Genomic DNA, 18270 nt, shown 5'->3' on the forward strand with positions numbered 1-18270 from the left:
CACTTAAGGAGGAAGGGGAGGGAAATTAAGAGAGAGAAGTTGAAGCGCCCACTGCCTGGTAAATAGGAGAGAAGAGTGAGGAGAGAGAAAAGCTGAAAGAGCACCAGGAGAGAAGGACAAGAGCAGTGGGAAAGAAAGAGTGGCAGTTTAAGAAAGGAGAAAAATAGCAAAGGTAGTACTGAGACAAAGATTCCCACATGAGACTTTTGATCGTTCTCATACAATTTGATTTTGTAAACAAGTTTGGCAAAATAATTTCAAAGGCAGAAAAAATTCAGTGAAATCTTCATAGATGAAGTTCAGGATTCTTGTTCAGGATTGATGGCTGAGAATTGTCTATACATGTCATGTTGTTCAGTGTACAGTCATTTCTGGGGGAGCCAGCAAACCCCTTCCCCTCACTTTCTTTAAAGCCCAGGAAGAGAATTCATAGAAAGTGAAGTGTGCTGCTTATATACTGTGCCACAGCACTTAAAGCACTCTCTGGATGCTTTACAATTTTCACTATGCAGGCTGAACGTTGCCCCCAACCCCAGCAAAGCAGAGTCAACCTTGAGCCAGCTACCTGAGCTTGTTCAGTCCCACCTCAGGTCTTGACTGCAGTACTGCAGTATAACTATTGCACCACAAGGCTAAAGTAACTTCTTCCACGGGGCTTTTTTCAGATTAGAACATGTGTGTAGCCAGGGAAGCTGCAGAGTGATTATGAAATGTGTTGTTATGTGCCGTCAAGTTGCTTCTGACTTAACGATGATACTATGAATTAATGACCTCTAAAGGATCTGATCTTTAACAGTCCTTGTAAACGCAAAACCGTAACTTCATTTATTGAGCTAAACCATGTCATATTTGGTCTCTCTCTTTTTCTGCTTCCTTCAACTTCTCCCAGCATTATTGTCTCTTCCAGTAAGTCCTGTCTTCTCATGATGTGCCCAAAGTACAACAGCTTCAATTTCAGTCATTTTTTATTCCAGCATGATTTGATCTAGAACTCATTTATTTTTCTTTATGGAAGTCTGTCCTTCAACACTATATTTTGAGTGAATTGACACCCCCCCATCAGTTTCCTTCACTGTCTTCTCTTGTCCCTATATAACAGTTAGGAATATCATAGTGTGGAGGATCTTGACTTTAGTCTCCTGCAACATGTCCTTGCATTCTTCTTCTGTTTTCTTAGCTCAATTTCTGTTTGGATTCATGACTGAACTGAGATAAATAATTTCATCTTCTTCACTGTTAACATTAATGTTATGTAATTCTTCTGTAGCCATGATTCTGTAGTCCTTCTCCACATTCTGTCCTAACAGTAACTTCTTGTGCTATTGTTAGGACAGAATGTGGAGAAGGACTACAGAATCATGACTACGGAAGAATTACATAACATGTACAGGTCCAAACTATCTCCAAGATTGTGTTTCCCATTATGAGCTGGCTCAGGTGTTAAGATAATCAGGACAGGCTCAGGTGTTAAGATAATCAGGACAGGCCTTTCTCTTGATTCCACCACCTTCACAACTGCATCTGATGGGGACCCAGGATACGGCCTTCTCTCTTGTTGCTCCCAGACTTTGGAACTTCCTCCCACATGAGGCCAGACTGGCCCCATCCTTGCTGTCCTTCCATAAGCAGGCAAAGACTTTTCTCTTCAGGCAATCGGTCCCTGAGTGACTGGTACATGAGTTATGCATTACTGCTCTGACTGGGTCTTTAGTACTACTTGTGCATATCAGCTCTGAGGGATACTTATTTCTTCCTCTTAAATATTTGTATACCTATTGTTTTAACTTTACTATTGTCTTTCAATGATGTCTGCCTCTTTATATTCATTGTTTTTAGCTTTAAATGCCTGTTTCAACTATGTAAGCCGCCTTGGGTCCTTTTTAAGGAGAGAGAAAGAGAGAGAGAGAGATAAGGACACTCTAGTGTTGTGGCACAACCATTTCTTTTAGAATAATCAATAGCTTTTATTATTCATATTGTCAAAGTTTTCTTTAAATTGGTAAAGAACAGACTGATTTCTTCTGAAAATCTATTAGCAATATCACCTTTGGTCCCTCTTCCTTTTCTGAATTCAGCTTGAACTTCAGACATTTCTCACTCCATTTATGATGAAAACATTTGTTGTAAAATCTTAAGTATTACTTTGTTTCCATGAGAAATTATTGCAGTGGGTGGTAAAGAGAAAAGACAAATGCAGCACCATCATCCACCTTGCAATGCTAACAAAATCTTAAAAACATAATCAGAAGAAATTCTAAAGGGCCCTGAAGCAGATCTTCCTATTGCAGGGGTCCAATCAGTTTTTGACAGAGGGTTGCTCTCTTTGCTGTTAAAGCAGCCTGTCCTGGGAAGAATAAAGAAGAGAAAGTGTCTGGTTAGATGCATCATGAAATGGTTTTTTTTTAAAAAAAATCTGTGGTGAAGTTTACTGACGTGATTGAACTTTATTTTATTATGACAAATTGTCTAACTAAATTGTATGTATAATTTTAGTATTTTATAATTTTGCAAGCTGAATCTTTGCTGTTGTTTTTGTTATTTAGTTTTGTTATTAGTTCTTTGAAATGGTCTGAAGGCTTCTTCAATAAAGTACATACTAATGCTAAAGGGCCCTGAAAATGAGACAGAAACATAGAATGGGGAGAACTTTGGGGAAATCAGAAGACCAATTATGAGACAGCATTAGCTTCATCTTTTTTCCTGGAGCAAAACACAATACTAACCTCCGTTCTACCTTCCACAGGGCTTTTGGGGAGAGGAGCTATGTTATAAGCATCTACAGCAGAGATGGTATCTACAGCAGTGATGAGAAAGTGCTGAAATCAAGTGCTGAACCAAAACTTCTCAGATGACATATTTTCCCAAAAAGCATTCAGAGATTTTCTGTTTTCTTACTTCCCTAGAAATATGAGTCTACTTTGCAGAATAATTTATTAAACTTACATTACCTATCCCCTCTTTTTCTTCTTCTTTTTGCTTTTTTTGTGTGGCTGTACTCTTGACACCATCACTTCCACACTCGCCTAGATGATACTACGTAGAGAGCATTGTGGAGGAAGCCCAGGATTGTGTCTGGGTGAACAATGTTGTTGGATCTCACTCACAGGGTCCATTCAAAACCTAAACATCCATTGAGGGAAGAAATGAAGCTGTACTATAGCCATTTCTAATGACAATCTTCACCTCTCAGAAACAGTTGGAGATTTTCTCCTTTCCCTGTCAAAAATTAGGTGAAATTGTACCTCCGGTTTCTCTTCTCAGATAGAAGGTGGAGAATTTCAAAAGACCATTTCTCCAAAGCTATTAGCAGACAGAAAGAATGAGCCATGCAGGTTAGATTGGGGGAACAATAGGCTTCTAACACTTATTAAACTGGATATTTGTTATACAAATGATTTCAACATTATTAAACACACACACATACAAACTTAAAGGGGGGGCATGTTAGAAATCTGGCTAATAGCTTTTTAGTTCAGCCAACAATCCCTTTACCATCCACAGGAATGGAATTTATTTCATCACCCTTAGGAAAAGTGCGCTGCTGCTTAATGAGAATGTTTGGACAACTCTAACTGGTGAATGTATGAACTTCATGGATTATTTGAATCAGATGGTTGCAAAAGATTGCAAGTCATCTACTGAACCCAGAATCCCCAGGTAGCCTGGCCCATACATCAGTTCTGTATGTTAGGCAATGCAATAGGTGAAGGAAGATAAATTGGTGGTATTCTGGATGATGGGACACAAGCAAGAGAAATCCTGCAAAGAAAAAATACACAAAGTCTGTCACTGTTTGACAAGGGATCTGTGTACTCAGATCAGGGAAACAAAGCTAATCAGGAGACTGGAAATCAAGCCTTATGAGGAAACACTGAAAGATCTGGGCATGTTTAGTCTTGATAAAAGAAGACTTGGGGGAAGATATGTAGTACTTTTCAAATACTTGAAAGGAAATCATACAGAGGAGGGACAGGATCTGTTCTTGATCATCCCAGAATGAAGGATGTGTAATAATGACTCAAGTTACAGGAAACCAGATTTTGGTTGAATATCAGGAAAAACTTCCTAACTGTTAGAGCAGTATGATAATGGATACCATGGGAGGTGGTGAGTGCACCAACGCTGGAGGCATTCAAGAGAAAATTAGACAACCATCTGTCAGATCTACTTTGATTTGAATTCCTGCATTGAGCAAGAGTTGGACTCAATGGCCATATAGGCCCCTTCCAACTCCATTATTTCATGATTCTATGAAAATCACTCTGGGCAGGCAGCGCTGGGTTGCAGTCAGTCTTTCAGGTCTGTACTGTTACATAAAAATCCTTATCAGTGTTTTATCTACAACTTAAGCCTAGATTCAGCCAACTGTCGGCTTAGCCATTTTCTGATGGTATGATTTATGCATCACTGAAAAAGAAGTAATGGATTACAAAAAAGAAAAAAAAAAGGAAAAAGGATGGGGTACATTTGCAAAAATATTGCACATGTTAATTTATATCTATCTATGTAAATTCAGCAATACTTATTATAATTAAATAATTGTTATAATCTTTTTATAACTGATATTGATTTTGATTATAGCAAATAATAGGTATTGCACATCTCAATGTGTTTGTGTTGCTCCCTTACTCACTTTCTTTTAAGGACTAATGTCACAAACAGGGAAATGTTAAATTGCGAACATTTGGCCCATCAAACCATCACTACACTGGATATTCAGAATAATTTCTGTATATTGAGTTTCCTTTTTCTTCATTAATTAGAAATTTAGAAAAAGAAAAAGAAACATTCTCAAAACATGGATTTAAATGTGCATTTTGTTTAGTCAGTTATGTGCCATCAAGTTGGAACTGACTTACAGCAACCGTAATGGGACTTTCAAAGTAAGTGACATATTTAAGGAATGGTTTTACCAGTTCTACTCCCCCAGTGAATTTCCATAGCCAGTTGGGGATTTGAAGCCTGATTCTCCAGAGCCCTAGTCCATCACTCTACCCACTACACCACACTACTAGGCAACACCACACTTGTTTTAACATATGTATTTAAGTGTGTCTTCTCTAAAACTACACATTTTAAAAGTTGCATCTCTCTCTCTCTCTCTTTCTCTGTATGTGTGTGTTTGTGCACGTTTCTTTTGATATATCTGGATTTCTGAGAAGCATATGATAGCATGCCGAGAAGTACAAAATCTCATTGAACAATTATGTTCTGATGCTTGCATTAGATGAAGATTTATAAATCAAGTGACTTTGCCCAGGAATTACCAGAGAGCCATTATTTAGTGATACAGCACATGTTTTAGATGCAAATACCCCCTTACTATCTACAGATCATGCTGTCTACAGATCATGCTAGGAAAAGGATACAACCTGAACCCCTGGGGAGCAGCTGCCAGTTAGTGTTGACAATACTGGGCTAGATGGACCAATGATGTGACTCAGCATAAGGCAGTCTCCTACATTCCTAAATGCCTCAAGCATCTCTAAGGTGCAGGTGGTTGTGACATTGGAAAGCCTTTGAAGCTTTTCCTACAGGAAGGCGGGTTATAAACTTCTTAAACAAACAAACAAACAAACCTCTAGACCAGCTTCTCTCCTCTGGGTCAGAGGTTCAAACGGTGCCTCTGACCTCTACCGATCTCCAGCATTTGCGTATGAGCCCTTTGAGCCAAGAGAGAAACTGATCCAGCTTGTTACACAGTCGTGAAGAGCAATGACTGTGTCGAAGCCATTTTCAACGTCAGCCATGCTGCGAAGGGAACATTTGAATCCCTCCTGTGTGTGTTTGAGTGAAAGGTATCATATAAGCATGAGGCAGAAACTGGGCAAATGACCCCAGAACACATAGACCTCACTGTTTCTTTGCTGCTTAGAAATTCTGTCCAAGCTCTTGGCTTTACTTGGAAACTCACTAGGAATATTTAATGAGCCATTTCACCCAACTCCTTCATCGACGTCTTTCTTGAGCCTCGGGCACTCCCTACATGACGGACTTCTATGCCTGCTTTTGTCCTTAGTTATGGGGAGTCAGGAACAGCAGTCAAAACAGGGATCTCTCTCCCTCTTTCTCTTATACACTCTCACTTTCTTTCTTTCATTCATCCTCATTAGAAATACCTGTGGGCAGAAAAGCATTATTGGAACAACCTCTTTGACTACTGTAACATTTTCCACCCAGATCTCCGACTTTTTATTTCATGTTTTCCTTGGCCTAGTAGACATGTAATGGGTAAAGAATGTCTTCAGCCAGTGAGTGTCTCCAACAATTGGCATTCCCAGAGGTTGTCTGTAGAGGGCAGCTCAAATACTGTATAATGTATCCATTAATAATGTCTCCAATGTGTGTGCGGCACTTCTTCTGTGGCAGAGAGTCCAGGCTATTCATCAGTAAACATGCTCACTAAGAGCTGATTCACACACAGCCATTCCTCTCCCTCCTGCTTTCTGTATACTTTGAATTTTTTTTTTTGGAATGCTGCTCTTGCGGTAGGAGAAATATTAGTGGGAGTTGAATCTGTACCATGATATTGTGGCCGAAATTCCTGGAAGAGTTGCGCTACAGAGACATGATGGCTGTGCCGACTTAAAGCACAAGTACATGGCCCCACTAATAAGAAGCCACCTATTGTAGTCACGTGTCTCCGTGTACAAGGTGTAATTGTTAGTGGCTAGAGCAAGATGAATGTGTGAAAATGTGGACTGCCAAGTCCATGCTGTCTTATGGTGACCCTTCTCAGGTTTTTCTAGGTAGCGGGTGCTCAGAAGGTGGTTTACCCATTCCTTCTTCTGGGGGCACCTTGGGACTGTGCAGCTTGCCCAAGGCCATACGGGCTGCCTATTCTAGGATCGACAGCAGGGAACTGAACTCTGCAACCAGATACCTAACTCACTGAGCTATCTAGCCAGCTACCCAAAATGTGTAAATTGACCCCAAATTCAGTGACAAACAACATTGCAATCTTAAGTAAGTTCCAATAAGTTGTCCTCACTCCTGAAGTTCTGTTGTGGCTCACTATCAGCTTCTTTGGTCCATCTGGCACCACTTTTATTATTAACAAGCTGCAGGCCAAGGAGGGAGGAATGAGGAAAGAAGGGTTCCCTCCCCACACACACGCCATTAGAAAAAGAAGCAACTCAGGTTCTCCATGTGGGAAATTCATAGATCACTGGTGGGCTTGTATTGGGACAGAGTGCTGAATTTGAATCAGACTTGCAAAGAAGGCCCATATTTACCTCCCCGATGGCTCAAAATCAAATCCCTTTGACATCCACAGTGGAGTGAAACAGGGCTGTGTCCTCACGCTGACCCTTTTTGGGATCTTTTTTGCTGTCATGCTGAAGGACGCCTTTGGAACTCCAACAGAAGGTGTCTATCTCCGGACTAGATCAGATGGAAAGCTCTTTAATCTCTCTAGATTGAGAGCAAAGACCAAAGTCCAACTGAAATGCATGCGGGACTTCCTCTTTGCTGATGATGCAGCCATTGTTGCCCACTCTGCTGAAAACCTCCAACAACTCATGAATCATTTTAGCAAGGCCCGCCAAGACTTTGGACTAACAATCAGCCTGAAGAAAACACAAGTCATGGGCCAGGGCATGGACTCACCTATCTCTATTACCATCAACACACAAGAATTGGAAGTTGTTCATGACTTTGTGTACCTTGGTTCAACCATCTCTGACACTCTCTCCCTAGATGTCAAGCTAGATAAATCCATTGGGAAAGCAGCTACCATGTTCTCTAGACTCACAAAGTGAGTATGGCTTAAAAAGAAGCTGACGGCATATACCAAGATCCAGATCTATAGATCCTGTGTCCTAAGTACACTCCTGTACTGCAGTGAGTCCTGGACCCTTTGTGCAGGGCAGGAGAGGAAGCTGAGCATGTTTCATATGCGTTGTCTCTGACACATTTTTGGTATTATCTGGCAAGACAAAGTTCCCAATAGAGTAGTCCTAGATCGAGCTGGAATTTTTTTGCATGTATACATTACTGAAACAGTTATGTCTATGTTGGCTCAGGCATGTTGTGAGAATGGCTGATGGTCGGATTCCAAAATATCTTCTGTATGGAGAATTAGTGCAGGGAAATCGCCCCAGAGGGAGACCACAGCTTCGATACAAGGACATCTGCAAGCAGGATCTGAATGCTTTAGGAATGGACCTCAAAAGATGGGAAAACTTGACATCTGAGTGGGGAGCGCAGCTATCGTATACCCTTGACCGAAGAACGGTACACTCCTTCTATCTGGGATGGTCTTCCTCCTCCACCGAGCGTGCAGCTTCGGGAGGGACGCACATGGAGCGGTGAGGGAGGAAGGGGACACCCGCCTAGCCAGCCAGATCAGCCAAATCAACCCTGGCGATCAATGGGGTGACTGATGTCGCAGCCAGATCGCCCTCACATCCGACATCTGAGTGTTCAGTCTGGAGGCAGATGGTGTATCACGGCCTCTCCCATTTTGAAAAGACACTTGTCCAGCAGGCCAAGGCAAAGAGGCAGTCCTGAAACCAGCCAAATCAGGGAGCTGGACAGGGGACAGATTATATTTGTCTTCAGTGTAGAAGGGATTGTCACTCTCAAATTGGCCTTCTCAGCCACACTAGATGATGTTCCAAGTCCTCGATTCAGAGCACATCACCATAGTCTCTCGAGACTGAAGGATGCCTAATCTAAAATATAATCTGCCCACTCCAAAAGGTAGGGGATGCTCATGCTGCAACTAACAGACATATTTCAGTGCTCAAGAAAAATGCCTATTTCTGTTGTCCAATTTGACCCTCAGTGGGCCAGAGCTGCATCCACCAATCCACATGCCTCTTAGAAAGCTGAGTGAGAGGATTCCCATGCACAGCTGTAGGCTAGCCACCAGGAGAGTTGTCTGCATTGCAATCTGCTTCTGTGACTGTCTTTCCAAAAGGCGGTTTTATCATCAGCAGTTAGCAAGTAATAATGCATAGCTCCATGTCATGAAAACCTTCTCCTGTTGATTTCTCCATTCTGTGAAAAACATGAAAATATGCTCAAGCAGCCAAGTGTGGCATGAAAGTGTTTGTAAATTGTGGTCTGCATATCTAATGCTAGAAAATGAGTGGTTCCAGGTAGTCTGTTTATCTCTTCTCATTCTGGCACCATCCTGGATTTGTGTTTTTAAATGGACCCGAACTGATTCGGACTCACAGACAATTCAATGCTAAAGGGTTTAAGGCTGAAAGTAGATGTATGCTTAGGTGAGGGAAGTGGGGCTTGCTTTTTGAGTAAACATGCAAACAGTTGGATGGTGCAGATACGCACTCAGCACTCAGATACACACACAGCTGGAGAACTGAGGCAAAGATGAAAAGTCCCCCGCAAGAAGAGGGCTCCGCACATTATGTGTAGGATAGGAACTGATGAAACCATGTTGTGTGCAGCTGCAAGATATGACAAAAATAGAACATGCCAGGCCGTAAGTGCAAACCCCATAACTGTGTATTTTCTCTCTTTGCTTACTTCTGGAACAATGTGGCAACAGCCATCCAATTCCTAGGGCTTTTGTTTAGCTGTTTTTGTGTATGTGTGTTTTTGGAAATGAAAAAAAAAGGCTCCAAAAATGAGTGAAAAACAAGTGCTGCTTCCAAATGGAGAGTCATGTGTTTTGATTCAATCTAATTATACAAAATTATATTTTTATAACCCCTGAAGTTGCCCTGCTTCTTTGTGTCCTTTCTCATTTGTTTACGTTTAGCACAGTCAAGGATCCAAGTCTTAGTGACTTTTGAGGGAAGAAAGGGGAAAAAAATAACACTGGCCTTTGGTATTTGCTACTCTCCATTTCTTCTGGCCTTGTAAACAAACCTTATGTTTTCCTCACTTCATGGCTCTCTTTCCTACAATAGTTTTTTGTTGCCTCTGGAGCCTTTTAACTTTCTGAAGCCCTCATGTGCTCACCAATCATGGCAGCCCCCAGATTTAACTGGACAGCTCCACTATTCCCTGTGTTGTGTGGGTGGAAGTAGGCCCCAAGAGCTAAATCCAGCTAGAGTAGACCCGTTGGATGCATATAGCCCATTAAGTCAACAGTAATGAAAATCTCATTGATTCAGCAGTTTGCTCTAGCTGGATATAACAGCTAGATTTATCCCCAAGACTGTGATTACTTGGGATCAGCAACCGCACTGGTGCAAATGTATACCCCTAAGAGGCACCAGCAGCATTTTTTGCTGGCACTCCAGAGGCAAGAGGGGTGTGTACATGTGTGTGTGTGTGTGTGTGTGTGGAGGGAACCACATTCCAAACTATACCTTACTTGCAATCCATTTCAGAGAAATTGGCCCACCACTGTCTAACCCCTCCCTTCTTTGAAACGGCTTTCCCGTAAAACACATTGCCAAGCAAGGATAATTATCTATCTGCTTAGGTTTTTTTCCCCCTTTCTGACTGTTCTTTTGTGAGATTTACTTTCCATTTTTGAGATGGATTCGTCTGGTTTCTGGCTTGCAACCAGCAAAGATTTTTCTCTCTCTTAGTGCAAAAAAAGACCACTGTAGTTGCATGTCCCATTTTCAAACTGGGCTTGTCTTCATTTTATTTGCATTCATACCTGGGAAGGGGGGATGGCATTACTTCTCCTGTGTGTCTCAGAATCGGGCACAAACATATTAGTAGAACAGTCGCTGCGAGTTTCTGAGAAGGTGATTTCCAACACGGTATAGTACCTCAGCCTTCTGCTTTCATGGTGCAGCCTCTTGCATGCCTGTTTGGAAATCAGCCCCACTGAAAATGATGGGACTTACTCTGAGGTAGGTCTAGGATTTTGGGCCTATTATAAATCATTCCAATGCAATGGAAGTGTAAAGAGGTTTGTAACTCTAAGGATCCAGCATGGCCAAATGTGTATCTTATACCTTTGTGTAGTGCTGCATAGTTCAGAGGTTTAGCCACCAGAGGCTGGTAGCTTGATTCCCCACTGTGTTTCCTTGACAAGGGTTAGACTCCATGATCCATAAGGTCCTGTCCAACTCTGTAGTTATAAGATTAAAGGAATAGCCAGTATGAGGTAGAAGGGTTGTGTGGGGTGGAGGAGGCAAGGATCACATTTAGCTCTTTTCTGTCCACAGCCAGGGTGAAAAAGCCATATGAGGGCCTGGTCCATGGGGTCATGAAGAGTTGGACATGACTAAACAACAACAATCACCCATAGAGATTTTCTTTCAATGTAAATAGTAGACCCCCAGGGACAGGTGTTCTTATCAGGACAATGGCCCAGATAGAAAGATTTAAACCCTCTCCCCCCAATGAGATGGTCTTGATCTGGTTCACCCCTTGCTGGCCATGTACTTAACCAAAACATTCAAAAATGTGATGTCAGAATACAATAAAGCTGCAGAGCTTGGAAATGTTAATTTTTTTGTGATTACAATTCACCCAAGTCCCCCACCATCATGCCCCACTCCAAAGGGATGTTTTCCAAACTCCAGACAAATGTCATGTCTAATTTGGCCCCAACTTCTGACACTTTTTGCTAAAGCATCCCTTAGGGTAGTACTATCAGAATGGAACTCTGGGTTTAGAAGCCAAGTACATTCATGAACAAGCTGTTCCTCTGAGGGAATACAGTACTATGGATGAGCTGTCAAATATTCCTAAACAGGAAGTATTTTTAAAAGAACCTAACTTGAGAGCTACTACTTTTCTCATTACTACACATGCCTGGGGGCTTGTTTCTTGTTTTGGAAATACACCTAGAGAGGATGTTGTTCTGCATGGAATGGAAATCATTTGCCCTTCGCTAATTGATGGAATAGCTCAGTGGTTTAGGTATCTGGCTGTGGAACCAGAGGTTGGGAGTTTGATTCCCCACAATGCCTCCTGGGAGAAGAGCCAGCCTGCTTGGCTTTGGGGAAGCTGCACAGTCCCAGGATGTCCCCAGAAGAAGGGAATGGTAAACCACCTCTGAGTACTCTCTATCTGGGAAACCCTAAAAGGGGACTCCGTAAGTCTGAATTGATTTGACAGAACACAATTATTATTAATTTGTGGTGAAGTGAGTATGCTGTGCGTTTATCAGGAGAGAGGAGCCGGCTCTTTCCTCCTGCCTTGCCTACCCACCTACAGCCAGAAGTATTAGTAACTTTTACATGGGAATTGCTCCAAGAAGGAGTTACTAGACTTTTGGAAGGATCTGGTTGCAACATCTTTGGGGGCACTAGGAACGGATGCCTTCTATCTTGGGTCTGCTTCTAGGCTGCTGTTTTGCTTTTAAGACTGTCTCCTTTGGTGATAGCAGCAGTAGCAACAAAGACACTCACCTGGGGAATAGTTTCTGCCTCCCCCTGCCAGTCTTAGCTGTCATGGTGCTTTACTGCCTGGGGTTCAAGACTGAGAAATCTTTTTTTTTTTTTTTACAACTCCCACAACCTCCCAGCCAGCAAGCTTGCTTGCTAGGTATCCTAGAAACCATAGTCAACAAAGTCAGTTAAAAAAAACAAAACTCTGCCAGCACAAGAGTTGACAAGGGGGTGAATCTGCTCTTTCTTAGCTCAGGGCAACATAAGCAGCTTTGGAAAGAGGTGGGTCTCTTTTTGACTTGAAATGACATGTTGTGATCATGTCATTTATTTTGGGGGAAATGAGCTAAGATCCCAATGTGAGAAGGAGGGTCTCATTGGGAACAAACCTGGGGCCTCTAGCCAGTTATTTTGCCTGTGGTTACATATATTGCCTACTTGGAAGTTTGATAAGAGGGTGCTGGTAAGAGCAGATTGACGTTTTGATTATCTCTCTCCCCCCCCCGGTTTTAATGAATGTAAATAGCATTACACATTTTCATCTGACCTATTGGTATGTTTTCATTCTTAATTTAACTATTTGATATGCTTTGAATTAACATAATTTTTGAACTACCAATGTTTTATTGTTGTGTGTTGCAACTATCACTAATGTATTATAGCTATTGCATTGTTACAATAGTTACAGTTGCTTCTTTTTACCGCCAACCACCTTCAGAAGTATGTATTTGTAGGAAACGTAGTCTTACATAAATAAACCAATGGTGATAATGATAATGGAGAAAACAATTGATGTCTATTGGGAAGATCAGCAGGCATCTATTTTTGTTTGACCACTCGAGGGCAGTAGTGATCTACATGGGAATGTCATAAATAGGCTGGAGGGTAGAGGACAGATGTCCACTTGCTAGGGTAGAGTCAATAAATGACATTGAGCTATTTGAAAGATAGTTGGCTTGGCTGGTTGTTAGACTATCATTTGCCCCCAACTCAGCTTGTAGCATTGAGAGATACATGAGAGTTCTCGGTGGGTTTGGGTGCAGAAGGCTTCTTGAATTTTGATATATGTCACCTTCTAAGGTGGGCACTTGCTTTGTTTTTGTTTTTAATTTCAAGCAAGACTTCAATGGATAGTTACTACTAGAGATGGGGGTATTCGGATTCATGTACGAATATGAATATCCCCACACATGTGAAAATAATGAGGGTCTGGCCCCATGGGGCTGGACTGTCCACTCACGATTTAGCCGCTGCCCCCAGCTCTGTAGAGGCTTCCTATTGCTCCATTTTCTGCAATCGATTACCTGGTCCTGGCAGGAGGCAGGATTAAGCCTCTCTGCTAGGTCAGAAAATGGCTAATCGCTTGTGGAGAGCAGCGTGATAGGAAGCCTCCACGGAGTTGGTGGCAGCGGCAAAATCATGAGTGGACAACCCAGCCCCATGGGGCCAGTTCCTCATTATTTCCACCTGCGCAGGGATATTCATATTCATGTGCAAATACCCCCATCTCTAGTTACTACTTAATCATGTTTGAAATTCACCATCAGTAAGCAGGATACTTGGAGAGCCACAGTGATTTATGTCTCTTAACAAGAGACCTTCCAAAGTATAGAAGCATGAGGTTGCACCATGGATGTCCTCCATTCAGGAGAACTGCCAAAATTAAATCAAAATGAAGTTCCACTAATGTGGATCCAGCATCCTGAGTTCTTCCAGAATGTTCAGGTTTGATTCAGCTTTTGTTAAATTCTTTTCCGTGCAGTAACATTTGTTGCATTTGACACATTTCAGATATCAAAGCTGTACACCACCTTGACATTTGTAGTACTTTAGTATGTCATCCTCCGTTATTGAAAGCTGCTCTGGAAGGCACTTTCCAAAGCAAAATACAACATATTAAAGAAGTAATGGAAAAATAGTAAGAATAAAATGAGCAATCTGCATGTCAAGTGTTAAAACTTAATACATACGAGCAACCATTAGAATTCAATAAAACACAAGTCAAGAAAATGCCAAAGAAAATAAATGGTGAAGCTTGATAGATTCCAGATGGTAATGTATTCCAGAAGAATGGGGCCCATGCAGAAAAGGTCCTCTCATTTGAGCTTGCCGCCAGCCTACCTGTTTCGGAAAGTGGTAAGGTGAGACTAGCCTCCACTGATTACCTTCAAGGGCAGGCAGGCTGATGCAGGAGCAAGAGGGCGTACAGGTGATTTTAAAAAATGAAATGAACATTTCAAATGGGGTTTAGAAATGCAGTCCACAGTCTCAGTGCCACATGAACTAATTGAGCCTTCTCATTCTTCACTAGTGGAAGCTTCCAAATCACCTTTAGAGGCATGTGTGGCATGTTAAAGTAGTTCAGTCAAGATGTTAATAGCCCGTAATTAATTGACAGGTTTGCCTTCTCTGGATAGGGCCAAAGCTGGCACACTGCCTATACAGGGCTGTTACCATCACATCAGTTTTCTGGGTAAATACAGAGTCCAGAAGAACTGTACATTTGGGGGTCAAAGTAGCTTTTTAGGGTAAGGTGCATTCCCAGCTATTAACCTATTTTCTCTCACACCATCAGATTTCCTCAGAGATAAATGCCTCAACAATCAGATTTGCCAATTAAGGCTGTTTTTACCTTCCAATGACCAATCACAAAACAAAGAAAGCTGAATGCAAGAGATATAGGTAAGGGATATAATGTGCTATGACAAACAGGTATTTTTGCCATTTGAGGAGCTTATCTTCCTTCAAATGCTAGATTTTTGTATGTTGACTCCTGGTATTTTGGTAAAGTACAGTCCCATTTAAGACTAGAGGAAACCTCTATCCAGACAAGTCAGTTTCGGTAGTCAGAGTATTTATCAGAATTAAGACTCATCTTATTTCTCTCTGCCTATTCCAAATTCAGGTCCAGGCAATGGTGCAAGATTTTTTTTTACTGCCCTTTGGATTTAGAAGAAAGAAGGGAAGCAGAGATGTGTATGAACTGCCTGTTGGCTATGCTGCAGCTGAATCCTCCCAATGATTTCCCCTGGTAGTTTCCTGTTAAAACATGCATAGAACCAGATGGAACTTTGTGACATTTAGGGGTGTGCAAGAAATTAAATCCCTCATTACCATTAATTAAGTAATTAATTACGTAATTTGTATTTACAAACCCAACATATGAACAAGAATGAAACTGTCACTCAGACTCAATCTGTTTCTGAAGTGAGTGATGCAATCTACATAAAAACATTTTAAAACAATATGCACTACCTTTTTTTATTAAAAAAAGAGAAAATGTATATAATAATTTCTTTGTCAGTGGGGCCAGGCTGCTTGGGGAAAATGTGTACATTTAAAAGAATGTTCTCCAAGAGACTTCGGGAAAACCCTCTGGGGTTTTACATCGAGGCTTGGGAACACCTAACTACCTACCTACCTACCTACCTACCTACCTACCTACCTACCTACCTACCTACCTACCTACCTATCCACCCACCCAATATATGTAATTGGATATAGATATAGATAGTGAAAATAATGCACACCCTCTTTGAATTCTATGGTTTTACATATCACGACATAATAAAAACCATCTGGTCCTTAGCAGGTCTCAACATTTGGTAAATACAACCTCAGATGAACAACAACATGTGACATCTTATACCGTGTCATTATTTATGTTACAGAAATAAAGCCAAAATGGAGAAGCTACGTGTGAAAAACTAAGTACACCTTATGATTCAATAGCTTGTCGAACCACCTCTAGCAGCAATAACTTGAAGTAATTGTTTTCTGTATTATTTTATCAGTCTCTCACATTATTGTGGAGGAATGTTGGCCCACTCTTCTTTACAACATTGCTTCAGTTCATTGAGGTTTGTGGGAATTTGTTTATGTGAAGCTCTCTTAAAGTCCTACCATGGCATTTTAATTTATTTATTTGATTTATATACCACCCATCTGGCAGCCAAGGCCACTCTGGCCAGTTTACAACAACTAGACAGAAACAATAAAATAACAAAATAAGACAACATCAATGAACTAAAAAGTACAAACCAAAAGTACCATAAAATACAGTGGAAGACATAGTGAAATATAGTACAATACATTACATTTAATAGCATAAAAACTATGTTGAATGTTAGATTATCAGAAGCACTGTTGCATCAGGCTGTTATTTGTTCAGGAAAGGCCTGCCTAAACAACCAGGTTTTTAATAGCTTTTTGCAAGTGCCTAGTGAGGAGGACAGGCGAACTTTTGGCGCAAGGGGATTCCGCAATTGTGGGACTACCGCCGAGAAGGTCTAATTTCTTGTAGCTGTTTTCTGAGCCTCTCTTGGGGTCAAAACTCTGCCCTGCCTGGAACAATCTTATTGGATGGGCAGACCTAACTGGAAGGATGTCATTTTAATAAGGTTGAGGTCTGGATTTAGATGAGACCATTGGAACACTTTGATTCTTTTCCTTTTCAGCCATTCTGTCGTAGATTTGCTGGTTTGCTTGGGGTTATTGTCTTGTTGAATGATCCTGCTTTGGCCAAACTTTAGCTGTTGAACTGATGACCTTACATTTGACTCTAGAATACTTTGGTATAAAGAAAAGTTCATGGTTGACTCAATGACTGCAAGGTGCCCAGGTCCTGGAGCTGCAAAAGAAGCCCAAATCATCACCCCTCCACCACAGTGCTTGGCAGTTGGTATGAGGTGTTTGTGCTGATATGCTGTGTTTGGTTTTCACTAAGCATGGCACTGTGCATTCTGGGCAAACATCTCCACTTTTGTTTGTCCAAAGGACATTGTTCCAGAAGTCTTGTGGTTTGTCCAGATACAACTTTGTAAACCTAAGCCATGCTGCCATGTTCTTTTAAGAGAGATGAGGCTTTCTTCTGGCTACCCTTCCAAACAAACCATACTTCTTCAGTCTTTTTCTAATTGTACTGTAATTGAGCTTTAACATTTAACATGCTAGACGAAGTCTGCAGATCCTAAAATGTAACTCTTGAGCTTTTTGCAGTTTCTCTGAACATTGGACAGTTTCACTTTGGGATGTAGTTTCTTTTTCACATGACTGTAGATATATAGATAAAGATATATTAACCCTTTTCAAAACTGTGCAGGTCATGATCTACCTATTCCAATAGGATCGCCACCACCCATAGATGATTATTCCCTAATCCTGTACAGAAACCCAGATCCAAAATATATCCTGCCACATGCGTTAGATCAGATATTGAGATGCATTCAGATGGCAAACATGAGATCTATTCTGAATCATTCCAGAGTTCAGGACACACAACAAAAGGCTCAAGTTACAGGAAGCCAGATTTTGGTTGAATATCAGGGAAAACTTCCTGTTAGAACAGTGCAACAATGAACCAATTACCTCGAGAGGTGGTGAGTACTCCAACACTGGAGGCATTCAAGATAAATTTAGACAACCACCTGGCAGATATGCTTTGATTTGTATTTCTGCATTGAGCAGGGGATTGGACTTGATGGCCTTATAGGCCCCTTTGAACTTCATTATTCTATGGTTCTATGAACCGATCCAGAAAAGGTGGCTTTAGCTTGAGTATCACAGCCCTTCATGATCAGTGGCTATGTTATGTGTACATATATTATCTTACCAAGTTTGCATCAATGTACATAACAAGAGAGTACATTATGTTCAGTCATATAAAACAGGAAATGTGAAAATCTCTTGGTGGAGTCATGGAACTATGATGTATTGCATGTTATTGTTTTTTGTTATGTGCCATCAAGTAGCTTCCAACTTATGGTGACCTTTTGAATGAGTGATTTCCAAAATATCCTGTCCTCAACAGCCATGCTGTTCCTGTAAATTCAAGCCTACTATTCCTGTAATCTCAATCCTACAGCTTCCTTTAGGAAGTCAACTCATTTCATGTTTGGTCTTTCTCTTTTCCTGCTGCCTTCAACCTTTCCTAGCATTATTGTATTTTCCATAGAATCTTGCCTTGACATGATGTGCCCAAAGTAGTTCAAGCTTGGTT

The 18270-nt window shown here is 41.2% G+C and overlaps 1 long non-coding RNA gene across 1 annotated transcript; it reads left to right on the plus strand.

Annotated features, from left to right (window-relative positions):
• Positions 1–12470: 12470 nt before the first annotated feature.
• On the plus strand, positions 12471–15517 carry LOC110076531 (uncharacterized). Its single transcript, XR_013540763.1, has 3 exons — positions 12471–12554; positions 14848–14954; positions 15178–15517. It is a non-coding gene; the product is annotated as an uncharacterized LOC110076531 (long non-coding RNA).
• Positions 15518–18270: the final 2753 nt, after the last annotated feature.

This window comes from Pogona vitticeps, chromosome 1 (genome assembly GCF_051106095.1).
Source record: "Pogona vitticeps strain Pit_001003342236 chromosome 1, PviZW2.1, whole genome shotgun sequence".
NCBI classification, from domain to species: Eukaryota; Metazoa; Chordata; class Lepidosauria; order Squamata; family Agamidae; genus Pogona; species Pogona vitticeps.